Source organism: Bombina bombina, chromosome 1, assembly GCF_027579735.1.
Source record: "Bombina bombina isolate aBomBom1 chromosome 1, aBomBom1.pri, whole genome shotgun sequence".
NCBI lineage: Eukaryota > Metazoa > Chordata > Amphibia > Anura > Bombinatoridae > Bombina > Bombina bombina.
The window spans coordinates 980,730,861-980,754,599 of NC_069499.1; the positions used below are offsets into that span (position 1 = coordinate 980,730,861).

At 38.5% G+C, this 23,739-nt stretch overlaps 1 protein-coding gene across 1 annotated transcript in view; it reads left to right on the forward strand.

Annotated features, from left to right (window-relative positions):
• NTSR1 (neurotensin receptor 1) overlaps nucleotides 1-23,739 on the forward strand; it is a 466,932-nt gene that overhangs the window by 347,285 nt on the left and 95,908 nt on the right. The gene's annotated exons all lie outside the window — the stretch shown is intronic.

A 23,739-nucleotide genomic window follows, 5' to 3' on the forward strand; every position in this document is an offset into this window, starting at 1 on the left:
AGTGCTGTGGACAAAATTACTTGTACTATAGATGTTAGGGGAGCCTGGCAGAGCCCCTGTCTTCACGAGCACTATTCTCCGGTTTGTTGCTGTACTACACTGCTTGTATTGAATGGGATATACAGTGCAACCGGCCATGGTAAACTGAAGATCCTTTAGCGTGGCCCCTTTCTTCTTCAGCAACAGCTGGCTTAAAATTACATACTCAAATCAACTATAATAGCCCTATAAGAGATTTTAAAAAGCGTTTTCATGTTTTACAGAATTTAACACTTCTGTTTTATCACACAGATATTTTTTTTTCAAATGTGATATTTTAAACCATAGAAAATGTAGGTGCTGAAAGACCCTTTATTCACCAGGGTCCGTATGTTAAATACCATTTATGTTCCTGCAGAAATATCACTGCAGCTTGTTACTTAGATATTTTCAATTCAAGAGGAAGTTGATGCTTTCTTCTTCAGAGGTCAGATTTGGTTTATTGATAAGCAATATTCCTTCTTCAGACTGCCCTTTATTCTCACAGCAGGGGCTTTCAATCATTGCCGTTGTCAGAAATCTGATTTTTTTTTTTTATTCTACATCTTTTCACACACAGGAAGAAACCATAGATAAACATAGGGGCATATTTATCTAAAGACCGCTGCTCCATAACCTGTCTGCCTGCTCTGAGGCGGCAGACAGAAATCAACCCGATCGAATACGATCAGGTTGATTGACACCCCCTGCTAGCGGCCAATTGGCCGCAAATCTGCAGGGGGCGGCATTGCACCAGCAGTTCACCAGAACTGCTGGTGCAATGATAAATGCCGTGAGCGTATGCTGTCAGCATTTATCGATGTGGGGCAGACATGATCCACAATATCAGATCATGTCCACTCGCACTATGATAAATAGACCCCATAGAGTATGAAGGAAACACCTCCTTACTCAATACCTTGCCATACTTGCTTTTGTATGCTCTGTTTTAATGCAGGTGCACATGTTGAATATACATATGCTCTGTGTATAGCAAAAGCTATCACTGAAACAGCCATACCTTTTTGTAAAAGCATATTTGTGAATACATGTGTTTTGAGAAAAATACATTATTCTATTCTAAATTGAAATGCATTCATGCAAAGCTCTTAACTGTTCCCAATTTTGAGATTTACATTTTTGGAGATTTACAAGCTGCCCCTCCCACAGCTCCCATGGGCTGTATAAAGGTCTTGCGGTGCAGAGGGCTGCCCAGCTACTAATTTCCAAGCTCCGCCCAACTCCCCATTAACTCCTGCCCAATCCCTAACCAACTTAACCCCATCACACTCTAACTCTGCTCCTGATTTGCAACAGATTCCACCCCTAGACCTCGCTGACTAAGCTACCAGCCTCACTACCCTAGATAGTCTTCAGTAAATGTTCATGTGGATTTAAATTTGCAGTTTTATTTCTCTTTAACTTTTTTTAAAAGCTGCTGTTATTTTCTATTCTTGGGCTTTTTTATGCTGACACCGGAAACTACATGAGACTGACCTTGGTGCCTGAACTTGCTTAGTCATGGGAAGTTTTTATCTGAGCAAATTTCAGCCTGAACCAATCTAACCTTCCCAATGAGGATGGAAGGAGCATGTTTTTTAATAGATTGGATCCTCTTATTATGAGGCTTGGGGTAGATTTAACAAGCAGCGGATGCTGCAATCTACCCCCGAAGTTTCCAGCTTTCTGGAAACTTAAGTTAGAAAGCAATGGTCGTAAGACTGCTGCTCCTTAACTTGTCAGCCACCTTTTAGGTGGCGGACTTCAATCATCCGATCTGATCGTGACACTACCTGATAGCAGCCGATTGGCAGCGAATGTGCAGGGGGTGGCATTGCATAAGCATGTCACAAGAATACGCTGTTGCATCTAGTGATGTCGGGTGGATATGATTCGCTACAACGAATCATATCTGCCCGCGCTATAATAAATCTGCCCCTAGGAGCATATTTGTGTGGATAATGAGATGCAGTTACTGTTCTGCAGTTATTGTGTATGTGGGGTGGCCAAGAGGATGCATGTTCTGTTATTTGTGTATATAGGAGAGAGTAACTAAACTCTACATAAAATGTAAAGGACAATGATCATCAAAATAATTATATGCTCCAATTCATTAATGTAATTTTAAGGCTAAAGACATTGGGGCATATTTATCAAGGTCTGTCAGACCTGATCCGACAGTGCGGACAGTCCGACAGACCTCGCTGAGTACGGCGAGCAACACGCTCGCTGTTTTTATCATTTCACCAGCAGCTCACAAGAGCTGCTGGTGCAACGCCACCCCCTGCAGACTCGCGGACAATGGGACGCCAGCAGGGGGGTGTCAATCAACCCAATCATACTCGATCGGTTGATTTCAGGCGATGTCTGTCTGCCTGCTCAGAGCAGGCGGACAGGTTATGGAGCAGCGGTCTTTGTGACCGCTGCTTCATAACTGCTGTTTCTGGCGAGCCTGCAGGCTCGCCAGAAACACGGGGCATCAGGCTCCATTCGGAGCTTGATACATATGCCCCCCTGCATCTTTATGTGTTTAATCACCAGAAAGAAATTAAGCACATAGTAGAAGTACAGTTTAGGACCTGAAGAGCACTGCAAATCCCAAACAGAAACTGCTGTTGACCCAATCAACAGCTCTAGTTGTACAATCCAGTTGATATCTAACAAGTCTCATTAGTACTTTGAAGTCCCTTTTTAGAAAGGCAATCTTTTTACTTAAGAGCTATTTATTTAGTTATGTAGGGTTCTTGGTGAAGGAGAGACACAAACATTCTATTATAATGCTCAACAAAAGCCCTAAAGATTGTGTATAATTTGTCTCCATGCCGGTGAGGTTTTGATCATGGGGCCCACAGAGGTGCAGGATAACAAATAAGAGCATGACATATTTCATCTATAGCAGCCCTTTAATTAATTAACTGATAAATCTTTTCTTGGCCTGTAGCCACCAGATTCTTGTGTAAACATTCCACAGGACAGTCACAAATAAAGGAATATCTTTTCTAGTGACATAGGGCCCAATGATCAAATACTTTACTGCTTGGAGAGAAATCAAACAAAATCTTTGGATTTTTTAGCATTATATTATAATGTAGGTGCCTATATTTCACATCCAGTACCCTGCATAGTGAGATAAATTGTTCCCAAACCTAAAATTTGCCTTTAAAAATGACTTGAAGAACCTTGAAGGGCTGACAAGATTTCTTAGATAATCTTGCCAGAGTTAAGAGCTTTAGATCATTAGGTCAATAGGGCCCGATTAACAAAAGCTCTCTGCTCAGGTGACATTATCTGAAATGATCCTCCAGCTCTGCAGGATCCCTCACAAGATTCTAGAAAAGCAAATTTTGTTCTATCTCTCTTAGGGTCTGAGGATCTAAAGCTCTCTGGTGAGAAGAGCTGAAAAGTCTCATCAATGCGAGGTCCCTTAAAATTTGTTAGAAATGCAAATATTAACTTGAGAGCTGTTTAGATATGCAGGGTTCTGTATATGAAGGAGAGATACATAGAGGCCAATTTATTAAAGGTCTTGCGGACCTGATCTGACAGTGCGGATCAGGTCCGCAAGACCTCCCTGAATGCGGAGGGCAATACGCTCTCCATTTTCAGCACTGCACCGGCAGCTTACAAGAGCTGCTGGTGCAACGCCGCCCCCTGCAGACTCGCGGCCGCCAGCAGGGGGGGTGTCAATCAACCTGATCGTACTCGATCTGGTTGAATTGTGGTGATTCATCAGAGCAGGCGGATAGGGTTATAGAGCAGCGGTCTTTAGACCGCTGCTCCATAACTTGTGTTTCTGGTGAGTCTGAAGACTCGCCAGAAACACGGCCCTGAGCTTGATAGATAGGCCTCATAGACTGCAATATAGGGCCAGATTACAAGTGGATCTATAAATTATTGCTCGCCAGCAAACCGGCAAATTTGCCCGTTTCCGGACACGCGATAATTAACCAGCCATTACTAGCGCTTAGAGAATTAACCATTATTGTGCTCTGTTAAGAACCATTATCGTGCGCTGTTATTACAAAGTGGGGTGCTAATATCACTTGCACGCAAGCAATATTTAGCGCTCCACTTGTAATCTAGCCCGTAATGTTTTTAAGAAAATCACAAAGATTTAATGTGATATCTGTCCATGCCAGTGAGATTTTAAATATCGGGCCCTATGAGGCATTCCCTGCATTTCTGAATATGAAGGAGAGTCAAGCACAATACAATATGGCACAAGGGTAAAATAGTGTTAATTCTACCATATATATATATATATATATATATATATATATATATATGTCATTCTGTCCCATCATTCTGTTACATTTTGTAGATTTCTAAGCAATACTCTATAAAACAAGAATTCTCTAGATGTGTGAAAAACATTTTTTTAGAAAACATTGATGGCAATGAACAGGATGATAACTAGATAGCACAAAATGTATGCATTACTTGTGTGAAATTCAGGTTGGAGTACATTACTCTTTGAATGGCTTTAAGCTCGCTTTCATGTTCAAAGAAGAATTTACATTAAAAGGTATTGCCAATATACAAAACAGCTTGCTCATTAAGATTACATTTTCTATCTCACACAGCTTTTTACAGAATATTTCTCTCCCTCTGTTTTAAGTGTCAGATAATCTTATCCTAGGGTTTAGAAGATAGAATGTCCTATATTTGAAGAAAAGCCACTTAGTCACTTGTATGAGCGTAGAATTGAAGCGGGCCGTATCTTGGGTCCTCTATTTACTAATCATAATAAAGATTGTGACTTATAGCACAGTTTCTTCTTTCTTCATCTAAAAATGATTTAGCTAGAAGAGTTGAGTCCATAAGATGTGGTACATGGTATTCTTAACAGCTTTATTTAATTTAATAGGTCAAGTAGGATTTGTATGTCTGCACACTGTGCTGATGGATTAGCCGATGGGTTCCTTGCGTTTCCTAATTACATGCTTAATAAAAATACAACTTTTCTTTTTAACATAGAGCATCTCAATTTTAAGGCTTTTTATGCAGCAAAATAGCAGAAAGGTACAAGTGTATCTAGTATGTGATGGAAAGTACAATGTAATCATATACCTAATAGATACATTTGCTAGGGGCATATTTTGAAATGAGAAAAAATAATAATAATTAAGCATTGAAAATAAGAGATCTGTGCAATCAATGAGTAAATGAAAAGTATAATAAGATAGTAGTTGAAATAAAGCAGATGTTGATCAAGTTCAAAGATACTTTAAATATGTCTGCTACATCTGCCAAGTGAAATGCAATTAACAAATAGCAGTAACTGACATTTTATGCAATGATTACCATAGCCAATTTTTTACTATTTTTAGCCAAAGTGCTTTTAGTTATCTACTGAACCTGAAGTTACTACCTTACCAGGTAGTAATTTCAATAACTTAACTGCTCATATTGCAAAAATACCCTTTCTTTGTTAAAGGTAAAATCTTTCCTCTAGCCTTAGGGGCCCATTTAACAAGCTCTGTAGGGAGCTTTGTGGGCCCGTGTTTCTGGCGAGTCTTCAGACTCGCCAGAAACACCAGTTATGAAGTAGCGGTCTAAAGACCGCTGCTCCATAACCCTGTCCGCCTGCTCTGAGCAGGCGGACAGACATCGCCGCAATTCAACCCAATTGAGTACGATCGGGTTGATTGACAGCTCCCTGCTGGCGGCCGATTGGCCGCGAGTCAGCAGGGGGCGGCGTTGCACCAGCAGCTCTTGTGAGCTGCTGGTGCAATGTTAAATGCGGAGAGCGTATTGCGGACCTGATCCGCACTGTCGGATCAGGTCCGCAAGACCTTTAATAAATAGGGGCCTTAGCCTCTTGTTACATTCACTTAGCTCGATATAAACAAGAGTTGTCTGCTGATTTGAAAGCTATCTCTAAGGGCGAGATGATCAAAGGATCGTCATCATAGAACTATATTGTAACTGTATGGTAAATCATAAATACTGTACATATAAAATGGTTTAAAGGGATTGGATGTTTGTCTGAAGGATAGTCTCACAAAGAGGCACTTTAGTACACTTCACTACCTGATGCTTTTTAAAGTTTGCACTTTGCTCTAAATCAGGTTTTGAAAAAAACAGCAAGCTTTCTCAGATTGATGCAAGTGGTGATACTGTGGTATTGAACACTCCGCTACTGGCGGAGAACCTTCCCATCACACACTGAAGAGCACTAAAACAAGACCACCTTCAAACAAGCCTCCAATCCTTTAGAACATTTCACATGCAGTTTCAATTTACAATGCAGAACTTCTTTAGAGAAAATATACCTAATTTGACTTAACTCATAACTTAATGTAAAGTGACAGAATCATCTATGCCCTTACAATGCATGTGAGTAGGCTATTTTCCTTTGCTCCTGTCTGACATTAAGAAGTAACACTGCTACTTAGTTTGTAGTCTACAATACTCTCTAAATTGTTTTCATACCTGATTCACCAATATCTATCATTTTAATTAATAGTTACCTGCTTATTGTTTTATTTACAGATGCACAAGAATTCATTCATCTGTGTTTAATAAACCTAATTTCCAGATTGCCAACCAAATAGCTTTTTTTGCTTTTCCTTCATACTTTTTATATCTGGAATAGTTTGACATAATCTTTTCTCATAAAATCATATTTACTCCTACTTATGACCTTGTTTAATATTAAAGGGCCATAATACCCAAATGTTAAACACTTGAAAGTGATGCAGCATAGCTGTAAAAAGCTGATTAGAAAATATCACCTGAACATCTCTATGTAAAAAAGAAAGATATTTTACCTCAAAAGTTCCTCAGTAGCCACCTCCCATTGTAAAGGATTTCTAAGCAGCATTTTAGTGTGTTTGTCCTGGGACATCTGAAGGGACTAGCATCGTGCACTCTCATATTATTTCACCAATCAGGTAAAAAAGCTTACTATGAAATCTCATGAGAGTTAAGTGAAATCTCATGAGATCACAGTAAGAGTTCATGACCTCAGCACTGCTGATGCTGATTGGCTGCTGTTCATTTCTTCATTTTTTTAAATTTGTTTACCTGCAGCTGGGAGCAGCTGAGTATAACTTTTTTTTACACAGAACTTACTCTGGTGAGCTGAGGAGATTGTGAGGTAAAATATCTTCCTTTTTTACATAGAGATGCTCAGGTGATATTTTCCTGTCAGCTTTTTACAGCTATACTGCATCAGTTTCAAGTGATTTAGCATATGAGTATTATGTCCCTTTAAACAATTCAAATATAATTTTGCATAATTCCTTCTAGCAGTCCTGTTGGGATTTAGTTCTCTTTCTAGAGAATGGGTCAGCATCAGTTTTACACCAGGCCAGAGGTACCATGGCTGGGGAGATTGAGTCTTGGTAAATAAAGAGTATTGATAGTATATCAGAGTTAAAGTTAAAAAGACAGCCAACTTTAGAATTAGTTTCCCTTTAACGTGTTTCTAATGACTTGTTATCAGGGCTGGACTGGGATTAAAAAGCAGCCTTGGAAAAATTTGAAGACCAGATTTATATTCCATTGCGTCCCTACAATGCACTTGCCCAATTTTTCTCAAGGGGATTACTGGTATACTCCCTCTTTGTTCCCTATAATTTGTTTGAGCAGAGTGCACAAAAATCTAGGCCTGTGCAATATTTAGATATGTACAGTATATGTATGCATCTCTATGTTAAAGACCTGTGCATGCTTTTTTTCTTTCTAGCACCTGAGACCTCATATCTTTGAGCCCTTATAAAAAATGTATGCAATTTTGTTATCATTTTTATTAGATAGTGTTATTATTATAACTATTCTTTAATATTTTTGATGTGTTTTGTGCAACTTTTTCGTCTTGCGTAACAGTTAACCAGAGCTCTGAGGTTACCCTATCCCAACACTGTCCCAACGCATGTTAAGTTCAAGTGCGCACAAGTGAACGCGTTTACTTTCAACTCATAATACCACGCTACTTTCGATCTGCGCAGAAAGCAAGGATAAACCCATTTTCACTTGCATGCAACAGTTAGCACGCCACTCATAATCTAGCCCTTAGAAAGGTTAATATGAAACTTATCAAACTACATAAAAATAACTAGCAAAAAATGTACACAATTTTCTCACGTTAAAAAAAATGGTTTTAAACAAAATAAGTCTATATATAGTTTAATAGAATTTGTATTAACTTTTTTAAGTTTGGTGTATACGTTTGTGAGTTCTTTTAGTACTAAGCCCACACAACATGACTAAAAGGTATTGTTTGCTTTAAAGAAAAGGGGATTTTTTTTTAATATTTATATAACTCGGAACTAGTATATTTGAATTGAAGCCATACTTCAGTTATGTTCACATATGCCAGTTTTTGGCTTCAGAAATAAAATGCACAACACAAGTGAAATTTAGTGAAAAATATGTGTTGCGTTATGTACTAAAATAGATATTTTTTAAATTTAAATTTGAACAAATTTGGGCTAGATTACAATGTTAGTGCAAGTTGCGATAAGCAATATCGCAACTGCACTAACTGGCACACATACAAGTTGAAAGTAAACGGTTGCACACAGCTGATTAGTACGCCTGTACAAAACACATAACACACACCTAAAAATAAACTATTACAAACATAAATAAACCTTCTGATAGAAAAAAAAATCATAAAAATATTAATATAAATGTATTAAGTTAAAATGGACATAGTATATAACAAGGTATATGGCTGGGAAGGGCATGTCTTTAGCAGTCTATGGCAGCAATGTTTGTATCTATGTATAACGTTGCTATAAACAATGTCACAAACACTGCTGCCAGATGGCTTGAGACACGTGTGCTCTCTTGGGAAAGGATACCAAGAGAAGTGACAAATTGATAATAAAAGTAAATTGGAAAGTTGTTTAAAATGTCATGCTTTATTTAGTCCTTTTAAATTCAATTTTGACTTTACTGTCCCTTTAATACACAAGCACTCTCCCGAGCCTACCTCAGTATGCTGTCACAGTGAAGTATTCCAAGAGAAAGAAAAAGCAGATTTGATAATTTAAGTAAACTGAATTATTTTTTTAAATAGTATTCTCTATCTGAATCATGAAAGTTTCATTTTGGCTTCTACATCTCCTTAAATCTAATTTACTCTGGTGTATGAAAAACCATGTGTCCAGTAAAATATGTCATTCATATTCATGATTACATTGTTTGAAGGAAGAAGTAATTGTAGAACAGATATCAGTTCTTCAATCAACTATATTTAGATTAGGATATTTGATATAATATGTTTGTCTGTTTTTCCTTGATACATTAAAACAGACATAATACTTTATAATTACTAACTGACTTTAGTTTGAAGCTAACTACACTTGACAGACATGAATTTGCATTTCCTAACTCCTGGAGACTCATGGGTAAAATTGACTTGATCAAATCCATTCCCTCCATAGATAAATGTGGAAATGGGTTCAGCCCTGGCCATATTTTTCAGTTCACAATAGCCATAATTTACAAACGTAAATTATGTATTAATGTATTAAAAAGGGTGGTTTTAGTACCATATTTTGGCTAAAGTATGTAAGCTCAGCTGCCCACACCAAGGCAAACCCCATAGGTGAATCCTACTCTTAAACATTTTAATATGTGACACATTTAAAATCAGTGGTACTGTGCACTCATATACCCTTGATTGTCTCTGCATAAGTAAATGCCAAATTATTGTAAAAATTGCACTAAGGGATTATCGGACTGTTCTCTATCTCAAGAGTGATTTTAAACACTTTAATGCTAAAAATTTAAAATTGTATATAAATATATATAAAACTATATATGTATAAATATATATATAAAACTATAACTTTTCATAAATAAATAACACATGGACAACTTTTTGTTTGTGTCATTAATTTTTATTTAACTTATAACTTTTAATTTGAAACCAACAGAAACACACTATGATGGCGGCAAAGAGATAAACTAGCCCAGTACTGCAGGAGATCAGCAGCCCAAAACTGAATCGGCAGCAGAATTTACTCTGCTCTAGGATATGTCACTGAGGGGTTTCTGAGATCACGTGACCACCCACCAGGGGGAGGGAGAGGGGTTACCTCATGTGCACCTGAGGCCAACCGCCCCTCCCCAATTGTTTGGTCATCACTCCCCCTAGGTACCTTCTCCTGCACAAAAGGGCCACAACCTACCGCAGCCAGAGTGCAAGTATTCTCTACCTGTAACGTAAGGGTTCTCTGCAACCAAGCCACTTGAACTTAATAAACAAAGGGAGGAAAATTAAACATTACCTTACCACTATGATCTTACTCAGGCTTAGAGTTACTAGTCATAGCCCTGCCATTAACACTCGTGGAGTTGCCGCCATATGAACAAGGAAGGGAGGGCTAGAGACTTCACACCTTGGGGACTGGATGGAGAAGAGGAAGTATCTTGCCTGTTCTCAGCTTTTAAGGTGAGGAGGGGCCCTCCATACTTCTGCAACATTGTTGTGGACACTAAACCAACCCTCTTCTCCTATCCAACTATCCTACAATCTTAACCCATAGCACGCTCCAGGCCCATGCTGAGCCCTACACTAATTTAAGAAATTAAAGGCTTATCGGACCGTTTTCTATCCCAAGAGTGATTTTAAACACTTTAATACTAAATTGTTAACCTTTTATATAAATATATATATATATATATATATGTATTTATATATATAAAACCATAACTTTTCATAAATAAATACCGTCACAGGTCAAGAATTTTTATTTAACTTATAACTAATTTAAAACCAACAGAAACACACTATGATGGCGGCAAAGAGATCAACTAACCCAGTATTGCAGGAGATCAGCGGCCCAAAACTGAATTGGCAGCAGAGTTTACTCTGCTCCAGGAGATGTCACTGAGGGGTTTCTGAGATCACGTGACCACCCCCAAGTGGGAGGGAGAGGGGTTACCTCATGTGCACCTGAGGCCTACCGCCCCTCCCCAATTGTTTGGTCATCACTTCCCTTAGGTACCTTCTCCTGCGCAACAGGGCCGCGACCTCAAGGTAGCATTTTAATGATACTCTAGCTGCCACGAACCACAACCTGACTTACAGGAGGGGTGAGATAGACCTTTGTATACTCTAGCTAAATAAATCCAGGCCTATATCAGTTAGGTGAACCTTATCCCTGCGATATAAATCTGCTTTGTCGGCCGTGATGGCTTTGTGCCGTACCACAAAGCCACTAGATTCTGTGACAGTCTTGGCCAATGAGGAATTAATTTTCTTCTGTACGTTATAGGCTGCACTATGTGATGACATATGTCTCCAATGTAATCTCTGGATAACGTTGGACCAACCTAAGGTTATTCCCGGTATGCGGGTTCTCATCCAATTAATGTCTGCTTGCATAATTTTTATTAATTGGAGGACTGGGACAGCGACTACATCATTACCCCCCAAGTGAATAACCATAATGTGAGGTTTCCCCCATCTTAAGAGGGCCTTGTAAATTATGTCCACTAACTGGGGTCAGCACATTCCCCTATGTCCTAACCACCTAACAGATGCCTTGGGAGATGAAATCGCAAATTTTTCCCCACGGGATATGAGCGCACCGAACAGCGGCCCGATGAACGTAGGAATTGTCCCACGATCCAAACACGTTTTGCTCCCGGTGTGCCTCCTGTGGAAACAAAAGAGATTAGCATCTAGAAAATATAACTGGAAGCCTTAAATAATTGGACAAACATACCCTCTAAAATGATTGGAGTGCCAACGCCCCAATCATTTGATGTTTTCAACAGAAGAACCCGTGAGTGCCACATTAGTGGCAGCCGCTATGCGAAACAAATGTGGTGCTATTTTAGTAACATTCAGCCCCGCTTTATTTGCCGCTTTATTCATTACCTGACTAAACTGGAATTTCGAAAGGGAGCTCTCATCGTTATGGATCAAGAATTGCCCCTGTGTCTGTGGTCTGAGCGTCATAAACTCATTGACTTACTTTACTGGACAACAAGGGCTATCAGTGACTGGGGGGATAGTGAGCCAAACACCCTTACCTAATTGATCAGTTTTGGAATGGGGAATAAACAAGAGCAAAGAGTCTGGGGAGGCCCTAACGTGTTCTAACTGTACACCTCTGCCTGATATTTGCTTTGAAGGAGCTACCCACTCACTAACTCTTAGAGCCACTGAGAATGCTAACATGAAAGCGGTTCTGAAAAATAGTAATTCAAATTTGGAAGCACAAATGAATTCCAGTGCAGAGACCAACCGCTTAAGCCGGTCCCTGGTAATAGGCTCCCTTGTATCCTTTTTCTGTGACTGTGATCTACCCCATCCTTTCACAACTTGCCGAATAAAGAAGGAATTTGCGGGGTCTGGCAGAGCTAATGATCTATAAAAGAAAGGCAACGTGGCCAAACGAGACTTAATGGCACTCTGACGTGCTCCAGTGGCGTGTAAACTCAACAGCCAGTCAATAAGCTCTCCTGAGATCCCTGAGCAGACTTGATGCCCCTGGAATTTCAAAACTGATCCCATTCACTCCAGAGTCTCACATAGGAGTGTCAGGTGGACTGGGCCAAGGAGGCACGCACCAGGGGTAGTAAAGCTATCCAGGACCGACAAGCTGCCAAAGGAAATCAGGACAAAGTAAACCCACTGTAGCTGCATTGGGAACTAAGAGTCTAAACATCTCCACTCAAATCTTGATAAGGCGTCAGCCACTACATTATTCACCCCCAGGGACATGTTTCACTATGAATTGGATATTGAGTTCTAGAAAGTGCAACACCAGATGCCGCAACAAGGTCACTACCACTGAACAGGTGGCGGACAAGTTATTAATTGTGAATACCATGCTGATGTTGTCTGTCCAGAAGACAATAGTTTTATCTGCAAATATTTTCCCCAAAATTTCAACTGACATGACTATGGGAGCGGAGAGTTAAGTTGCGAGTCAAGCCCAGAGTTGTCCACTGACTCGGCCACCATCCTGCACTCCATTCACCTTGAAAATAAGCCCCATAGCCATGTGCTCCTGCTGCAATGGTAAAGAGGTGTAACTGCTGCCTAGATACCGGTCCAGTGCGCCAAACTCGCACCCCATTAAATTTTACCAGGAAGGATTCCCAAACTAACAAATCTGCTACCAAGTCCTCTGAGAGTATAATTTTGTATGTGGGTCTAGATCTGCCACTATGCTGTCTCTCTAACAGGACAGCCTCTAACATAGCTTGAATCTTATCAACTGGAAGTCTACAGACCATCTCCATTGTGTCCACTTCAATACCTAGAAAGGTATTCTAACCAGATCCAGTGTACTATCAAAAGAATGATAACGCACTGAACTTAGCTGAGGGTCTATACCATCGTTAACTAAGCTACCCTTGGGGTACGAGAGGAGCTGAATATGGCAACATTTTGCTGGTTCTTTTTTGGGCACTACCCTTAGAGGAGATACTACTAAATTAGGAAGGGAAGGATAGGGAAATGGTCCTATCATACGCCCCGTGGCCAATTCTTTGTGTAATTTAAATTTTACTACCGAGGGTGCTGGTAGGCCGAAACCAAATTTCTTTAAACTTTTAAAACTTTAATTGGGTGGCAAATTGGAACAATAAACCCATAAATAAAACCCTTCCACAGTAATTTGGCTGCTGCCTGATCTGGATAATTATGTAACCAGGGCTCAAGTGTGTGAACCCTCACCGGAGATCGCACCTTTTGCTGCCATATTGGTATTAGGGGCTCTCCCGGATGCCGGGGTATCTTTGCGCTTAAGGCAATCATTACTTGGGTGGGGGCCGGCGCAGAACAAATGAACTCACCTAAAAGTAGTTACTTGGGCTGGATTTCCTTATGCCTTAAACTGATGTAATTATTGGTGCACTTTTAGCAGGACTAGCACATTAGCTAAACTGTTATTAATTGTTTTGTTAAGTTTCTACTGATGCAGCCTGACTGAGGACACCCTTTATATGAATAGAACAGGACCAGAAGCAGGATGAATAGGATTGACAGTCTTGTAACCTAGAATAGAAAAGTTTAGCAACATGGAATCCCTTGGGAAAGCCACTGAAAAAATGGGATAGTTGAAGGAAGGAAATAGATGTTTCTTAAATCTTAAAGAGGTATGCATTCCCAGTAAATATAACTTTAGGTGTTTAATGCCAATAAATAAGAATTGTTTGTACATACTATGAATTAAGCCCTTTGGGGGTTTATTCTGCATTGTCCCCTGGCTATAAGTGGGTAAGTTATTAATTGGGATCTTAACTGTTTAACTAGTTAAAAAGAATAGTGCTCCTTGGGAATATAGTATATATATATATATATGGGTAGTCTAATAGTGGATGATTATTTAAGTGTGTGTAATATATTGTATCATTATATTCTTACTGGGGTTTTTTCAAAAAAATTTGGGTGTTTTTTTTTTTACATTAGGGTTTTGGGCTTTTTAAAAGAGCTGAATGCCCTTTTAAGGGCAATGCAAAAGAGCTAATTGCCCTTTTAAGGGCAATGCCCATACAAATGCCCCTCCAGGGGCAATGGGTAGCTTAGGTTTTTTTTAGAGTTATGTTTTTTTATTTTGGGGGTTTGGTTGGGTGGTGGGTTTTTCTGTTTGGGGGACTTTGTATTTTTTTACAGGTAAAAGAGCTGATTTCTTTAGGGCAATGTGCTACAAAAGGCCCTTTTAAGGGCTATTGGTAGTTTATTGTAGGCTAGGGGGTGTTTTTATTTTGGGGGGCTTTTTTATTTTTATAGGGCTATTAGATTAGGTGTAATGGTTTTTATGTTTGATAATTTCATTTATTTTTTTTTGTAATCTTAGTGTTTTTATTTTTCATGATTTTAGTGGTTATTATTTTTGGTAAACTTAGATTATTTACATTTTCGTAGGATTTGTTAGTTTTAGTTGTAATTTAGATTTATTTATTTTTTCGTAGTGTTATGTTTTTTAAAATTGTAATTTAGTATTTTTAATTGGTAGTATTTTTTATTTCATTAGATTAGTTATGTTAGGTTAATTTATAGTTTAATGTTAGGTTTATTTTTATTTCACAGTTAACTTTTTATTTATTAAATATAGATATATTGTAATTTAATTTAAAGTTAGGGGGGGTGTTAGGTTTAGGGGTTAATAGTTTAATTTAGTGTTTTGGAATGTGGAGGGCGTCGGTTTAGGGGTTAATAGTTATTAGAGACAGAGATGTGGGAGGCTGGAGGTTTAGGGGTTAATAACTTTATTAGTGGTGGTGATCTCGGGGAGCAGCGGAATAGGGGTTAATAATTTATTATAGTGGTGATGATTTTGGGTGCGGGGGAATATGTTTAATATATTTAAATAGTGTAGACGATGTGGGTGGGCAGCAGATTAGGGGTTAATAAGTTTAATTTAGTGTTTGTGATGTGGAAGGGTGGAGGTTATGGGGTTAATAGGTAGTTTATGGGTGTTAGTGTACTTTGTAACAGTTTAGTTATGAGTTTTGTGAAACATTTTTGTTACACAAAATCCATAACTGCTGCTCTCAGATGGTGGTATGGATCGTGTCGGTATAGGCTGTAACGCAAACATTTTAGCCTTACCGCACAACCTGTAATACACAAAAACATCATTTTTTATTGCGGATTGACATTGCATTACAGGCTACAATGCTTGCGGTATAGCTATACCGACACGATCCCAAATAGTGCGTTCCTGCATTTACGCTGAAATTGCCATTTTTTCACCGTTAAAAGCCGCAACACAAAACTCGTAATCTAGGTGAATGTTTGCTGTCATTTCATTGACCACCAATGAGCCAGTTAGTTCCTATGTCATGGACTAGTATTGTAAAAATATGTACTTCGGTTTAGCTTAAAAATCAAACTAAGCAACTTTATCATAACCTGTTTCACGCAAACATATATTTTACATATTTAAATAATACTCTTTTAGATGCACGTTAGAATTTAATGTCTTTTAAAGTAATTTTCCAAGATGGATCTAAAAGTGTGAATGGTCTGCAATATAAAGCCTCCTCAAGTGAGAATATTAAATGAAATAAGACTAGGTAATGGTATAGTACAACTATCTCCTGAACCCTTTCACAGTCCTTTGATATCCTATCTTGTGTGACATACCCGCCCCATCTGATAAATAGAGGATTCTGTAAATTGAATCAGTGACTCCAGCCAAGCAGTGCACTAGATGTAATAAAGCAGAATGTCTGTGTCATGGGAGTTGGGACGAGTGAGCATATTATAATTTGAATTGTCAAATAAATGGTCCAAATTTATCAAGCATAGGCAGAGGTAGTGAAGTGACTGAGGAAAAAAAATATATTCTCACATGTTCACGGTGCTCATTAGCTAGTATTGATATGTCTTGTTAACATGATAATAGCCTATGTGCCTAATGACTTCTGACATCTGCTTTCTGTAACACATAATACAACTATAGGCAGCACATACATCTCTAACAATATTTCAGTACCTTATCAGTGTATTTGCTATTTCATTTTATTTTAATATATGTGTGTTTAAGCTTTATGTAAATAGTATTTTTTTATGTATTTGCTTTAAAATTGATCATTATTTATGATTATGAATAAGCCATATAAGATTGTGCCAATTGCCATTTTATGCCATCACACAAACAGCAAGAAAAAAAGTGGCTCTGTTTCTTGGATTTAAAAGAATGTATTTGAAAAAGTAGTTTTTATAAAAAGCACATGCTCCTGTGATGACAAATAATTCTATTTGTTTTATATGTTTGTATGTGGCATTGTCATTTATGGAAAAATATATGTATAACATGGACATCATGGTGCAGAGTTTAAGATCACTGGCACAGTGCGCCCCCCCCCCCCCCACACACACACCACCACCACTAGTGCATAGAGTCTGACCATACAAATAAATATATAAACCTGTGACGATACTCCAAGCTGCTTTCCCCAGTGTCTGAGAGACACATACAAATGCAGCATGGAAGAGAGGATCGACCTCATGCAACTCTTTCTGCCCTGCAGGAAGCTCACTCCCCACCACTGTAAAATGCATGCTGGGAATTAGAGTCCAGAACTGCAGACTCACAATACTAAGAGTGAAATAGTGAACTATAAATTCCAGAATGCTCTATAACTTCCAGAATACCGTGCTTCTTGCTCTAAAGTATATTTCCATGCAGGGAGATTAAAAGAAAAGGAAAAAAACAGACATTCAATTGTCTTTTTTATGTAGTTTGCACTCCAAGTGGGAAGGAAAATCCAGGGGGGACAAATGCCCCCCCCCCCTTCGTGGACGCCCATGTATGCACTTCCTGCTAAAATCAAATTAAACCAATTTAAAATAAAAACAACAAAATATGATGCTTAAATAGTTAATGATGAGGTTTGTCTTTTGAATGCAATGGAAAGTTGATCTGTTTATATAAATTAGATAGATCAACAGATACTTAGACATAGATGAACAGCCAGACAGGTAGATAGATAGATAGATAGATAGATAGATAGATAGATAGATAGATAGATAGATTAGAAGTACAGTATTACGTTTGTGCTTGAACAGCAAGTTACTGTTCCTTAATTTTACTCACCACTTGTATTAAAATTATATTCTCAACCTTTTAACAATCATATGTATTTAAGTACCGACAGGTATCACTTTTCTTTGCTCTGTAAATATTAACATTATTCTTATATTTGCCACCTTGGTTTCCACATGTGCACAGAAAATCTCTGTAATGGACATTATGAAATGCATCTAATTTGCTGTTCCATTGTTCAGCTCTGTATAACAAATAAAAGATAAGAAAGGGTTCTCTCTTCTCTTTAATCACAAGAGCTAAATGATATTGATCTAGAACAAAAGGTACTGGGTGTTGAAGGAAAACATTAATGTAAAAAAGTACACTGTATTCCCAAATAGAATCAAAACAGCATATTAGAATGCTGATCATAACTGCAGTATTCGCAGACATGATCCAGATCTTGGGAGAATATAGCATTCACTCTGCTTGCAAAAACAAGATTATTCTCAGGTGATTTCTATAGAAGTAAAACAAGTAAAGTTATTGAAGCTTAAAGGGACATTATACGCTAAAATTTTTCTTTGCATAAAATGTTTTGTAGATGATCCATCTATATAGACTATACAGTTTGTTTTTTTTTAAATTATAGTTTTGCTTATTTTTAAATAACATTGCGCTGATTTTCAGACTCCTAACCAAGCCCCAAAGTTTTCGGAGAATACCGACGTATACCTACTCCAGCTTGCTCCTGTTTGTGAAAAGAGTCTTTTCATATGCAGAGGAAGGGGAGGGGGGAGTGTCTGAATATTTCCCAGTTGCAGTGAGTGTTCTAGCTAATCCTTTTGACAGAGTTGCTAGTATTTCAGCTAGCTAGCCAATACATAGATGAGAAAAAATCCAGACATTTAACTGAATTATTCTGATCTGAGGGTTGACGTTAGCATCTGCTTAACAGTGCCATAAGGACAATGGTTTTGTTATGAAGTGGGCCATGGTGTTTTATCTAAGATCCAATATGAGCATAGGGGCTTGCAGGAGCTACAGGGCAAAGAGTCTGATCAGAGGCCTGTTATGGTCATATAACTGAAAAAGAGTTCAGGAAATCTATTCTAATCTGAGGTTTAATTGTGACCCCATCTGACATTTTACCTAGATTGAGGTTTGTCCAGTATTTTTTGTGAAGAACAACTGCCAATCCTAGATAGTTCCTAAGTAGTCCTTATGTTTGTGTAATATCCCCATTCCTCAATCCCCATGAGCGTGCAGAATTCATAAACACAAACAATATTGTCCTTGTGAAGTAGCTCATCGTAAGGTCTAGACTTGCTATTTCAAAACATAAGTGGATGTTTTGTTTTTAGTTTTCTTTAATTATATTCCTTTTTTTTTTTGCATAAGTTACTGTGGATTGTTTTATAAAGGGAGAGCAAATCATATATGGCTACAAATAGAAAACCCTTTGATGTAATTCTGACAGCTTGATAAGTGATGTTGCTATTTTCAAATGTCTGCAGGTCACTTTAGACATCTAATGAGCAAATTCAGTTATCCACAGAAAAAATGGTGAGACCAATAGAGAGCAAGGTAAAGAGGGCAGGGACAAATTATATAGACCTAGATTTCTGTGAAATTAATCCTTACCACAATCTTTCCTTACACCAGAAACCCCTCCTTCATGACCCTTCCCAATAAACGCCAAATACGTGCATCACTAATTACTAAAAATATATCGGCTAGATTACAAGTTTTTGTCGGTAAGGCTTGCGGTGCTAACGAGCAGTTTCAGCTCACCTACAAACAACCCTGGTATTACAGGTTTTTACAAACCTGGGGCCTGATCCGATATGCACAAAAGCCGGCGACGCCGAAATTTGCGCTGGTTTGGTATCACATACATGGCGTAACCTAGAAGTTACGCTCGTATATTTCTGCCTTCGCCCGTAGCCATAGGGAGGTATACCAAACCCGCGCAGTTTGGTATCCAATATACAGCGTAAGGACTTACGTGGCGAAAATGGAGAAATCTTACTCCATTTTCACCTCGCCACAAAATGCAGCCGTAGTAAGGCTTACGCTGTCTATTGGAGCCCCGTAACTCCCTAAACTGGCTGCTAAATAAAACACCTAACGCATGCGCAATGTCTATCTACCTGTCAACCGCGATCCCCGCCGCAATCCCTTATAAAGTATTTAACCCCTAAACTGCCGCTCCCTGACCCCGCCGCCACCTACATTAAAATTATAACCCCCTAATGTGATCCCCCTACACCGTCGCCAGCTACATTACATACCCCCTAATGTGATCCTCCTACACCGTCGCCAGCTACATTACCTACCCCCTAAAGTGAGCTCCTACCCCGCCGCCATCTACCTTACCTACCCCCTAAAGTGAGCTCCTACCCCGCCGCCATCTACCTTACCTACCCCCTAAAGTGAGCTCCTACCCCGCCGCCATCTACCTTACCTACCCCCTAAAGTGAGCCCCTTACACCACCGCCATCTACCTTACCTACCCCCTAAAGTGAGCTCCTACCCCGCCCGCCATCTACCTTACCTACCCCTTAAAGTGAGCCCCTTACACTGCCGCCATCTACCTTACCTACCCCTAAAGTGAGCCCCTTACACCGCCGCCATCTATTTTATAAATATTAACCCCTAATTTAATCCCCCTACACTGCCGCCAGCTATATTAACTATATTAACCCTAATTATATTAGGGCTAATATAGTTAATATAGTTATTATATTATATATATTAACTATATTAACCCTAATTATATTAGGGTTAATATAGTTAATATCGTTATTATATTATATATATATATATTAAGTATAATAACCCTATCTAACTCTAACATCCCTAACTAAATTCTTATTAAAATAGATCTAATTAATATTAATATTATTAATTAAAATATTCCTATTTAAATCTAAATACTTACCTATAAAATAAACCCTAAGATAGCTACAATGTAATTAATAATTACATTGTAGCTATTTTAGGGTTTATATTTATTTTACAGGTAACTTGGTATTTATTTTAACTAGGTACAATAGCTATTAAATAGTTAATAACTATTTAATAGCTACCTAGTTAAAATAATTACCAATTTACCTGTAAAATAAATCCTAACCTAAGTTACAAATACACTACACTATCAATAAATTAAATAAACTACAAATATCTAAACTAAAATACAATAAAATAAACTAAACTAAGTTCCAAATAAAAACAAACACTAAATTACAAAAAATTAAAAAAATATTACAAGATTTTTAAGCTAATTACACTTATTCTAAGCCCCCTAATAAAATAATAAAGCCCCCCAAAATAAAAAAATTTCCCTAACCTATTTTAAATTAAAAACGTTCACAGCTCTTTTACCTTACCAGCCCTTAAAAGGGCCTTTTGCAGGGCATGCCCCAAAGAAAACAGCTCTTTTGCCTGTAAAAAAAAAACACAATACCACCCCCCAACATTACAACCCACCACCCACATACCCCTATTCTAAACCCACCCAAACCCCCTTAAAAAAAACCTAACACTACCCCCCTGAAGATCTCCCTACCTTGTCTTCACCCAGCCGGGCAGAACTCTTCATCCGATCCGGGCGATGTCCAATCAAGCGGCAGAGAAGTCTTCTTCCATCCGGGCGATGTCTTCAATCAAGCGGCAGTGAAGTCTTCTTCCATCCGGGCGATGTCTTCAATCAAGCGGTGGCAGTGAAGTCTTCTTCCATCCGGCGATGTCTTCAAGCAAAGCGGCATCTTCAATCTTCTTTCTTCGCTCCTCCGCCGTGGAGCATCCATCCGGCATGAAGACTGAACGAGGAATGAGGTACCTTTAAATGACGTCATCCAAGATGGCGTCCGTCAAATTCCGATTGGCTGGTTCAGCCAATCGGATTGAACTTGAATCTGATTGGCTGATTCAATCAGCCAATCAGATTTTTCTACCTTAATTCCGATTGGCTGATAGAATCCTATCAGCCAATTGGAATTTGACGGACACCATCTTGGATGACGTCATTTAAAGGTACCTCATTCCTCGTTCAGTCTTCGTGCCGGATGGATGCTCCGCGGCGGAGGAGCGAAGAAAGAAGATTGAAGATGCCGCTTTGCTTGAAGACATCGCCGGATGGAAGAAGACTTCACTGCCGCTTGATTGAAGACATCACCTGGATGGAAGAAGACTTCACTGCCGCTTGATTGAAGACATCGCCCGGATGGAAGAAGACTTCACTGCCGCTTGATTGAAGACATCGCCCGGATGGAAGAAGACTTCTCTGCCGCTTGATTGGACATCGCCCGGATCGGATGAAGAGTTCTGCCCGGCTGGGTGAAGACAAGGTAGGGAGATCTTCAGGGGGTAGTGTTAGGTTTTTTTAAGGGGGGTTTGGGTGGGTTTAGAATAGGGGTATGTGGGTGGTGGGTTGTAATGTTGGGGGGTGGTATTGTGTTTTTTTTTTACAGGCAAAAGAGCTATTTTCTTTGGGCATGCCCCGCAAAAGGCCCTTTTAAGGGCTGGTAAGGTAAAAGAGCTGTGAACTTTTTTAATTTAGAATAGGGTAGGGAATTTTTTTTATTTTGGAGGGCTTTATTATATTATTAGGGGGCTTAGAATAGGTGTAATTAGCTTTAAAATCCTGTAATATTTTTTACATTTTTTGTAATTTAGTGTTTGATTATTTTTGTAATTTAGTTTAGTTTATTTTATTGTATTTTAGTTTAGATATTTGTAGTTTATTTAATTTATTGATAGTGTAGGTGTATTTGTAACTTAGGTTAGGATTATTTTACAGGTAAATTGGTAATTCTTTTAACTAGGTAGCTATTAAATAGTTTATTAACTATTTAATAGCTATTGTACCTAGTTTAAATAAAATACAAGTTACCTGTAAAATAAATATAAACCCTAAAATAGCTACAATGTAATTATTAATTACATTGTAGCTATTTTAGGGTTTATTTTTAGGTAAGTATTTAGATTTAAATAGGAATATTTTAATTAATAATATTAATATTAATTAGATCTATTTTAATAAGAATTTAGACCTAGATTTGGAGTTTGGCGGTAGCCGTGAAAACCAGCGTTAGAGGCTCCTACGCTGGTTTTAGGCTACCGCCGGTATTTGGAGTCACTCAAAATAGGGTCTAACGCTCACTTTTCAGCCACGACTTTTCCATACTGCAGATCCCCTTACGTAAATTGCGTATCCTATCTTTTCAATGGGATTTTTCTAACTCCGGTATTTAGAGTCGTTTCTGAAGTGAGCGTTAGACATCTAACGACAAAACTCCAGCCGCAGGAAAAAAGTCAGTAGTTAAGAGCTTTCTGGGCTACCGCCGGTTTCTAAAGCTCTTAACTACTGTACTCTAAGTACACTAACACCCATAAACTACCTATGTACCCCTAAACCGAGGTCCCCCCACATCGCCGACACTCGAATAATTTTTTTAAACCCCTAATCTGCCGACCCGCCACCTACGTTATCCTTATGTACCCCTAATCTGCTCCCCCTAACACCGCCGACCCCTGTATATATTTATTAACCCCTAATCTGCCCCCCTCAACGTCGCCTCCATCTGCCTACACTTATTAACCCCTAATCTGCCGACCGCAAAGCGCCGCCAGCAAAGTTATCCTTATGTACCCCTAATCTGCTGCCCTAACACCCGCCGACCCCTATATTATATTTATTAACCCCTAATCTGCCCCCCACAACGTCGCCTCCACCTGCCTACACTTATTAACCCCTAATCTGCCGAGCGGACCTGAGCGCTACTATAATAAAGTTATTAACCCCTAATCCGCATCACTAACCCTATAATAAATAGTATTAACCCCTAATCTGCCCTCCCTAACATCGCCGACACCTAACTTCAATTATTAACCCCTAATCTGCCGACCGCAGCTCACCGCTATTCTAATAAATGTATTAACCCCTAAAGCTAAGTCTAACCCTAACACTAACACCCCCCTAATATAATTTACATCTAACGAAATTAATTAACTCTTATTAAATAAATTATTCCGATTTAAAGATAAATACTTACCTGTAAAATAAATCCTAATATAGCTACAATATAAATTATAATTATATTGTAGCTATTTTAGGATTAATATTTATTTTACAGGCAACTTTGTAATTATTTTAAACAGGTACAATAGCTATTAAATAGTTAAGAACTATTTAATAGCTAAAATAGTTAAAATAATTACAAAATTAACTGTAAAATAAATCCTAACCTAAGTTACAATT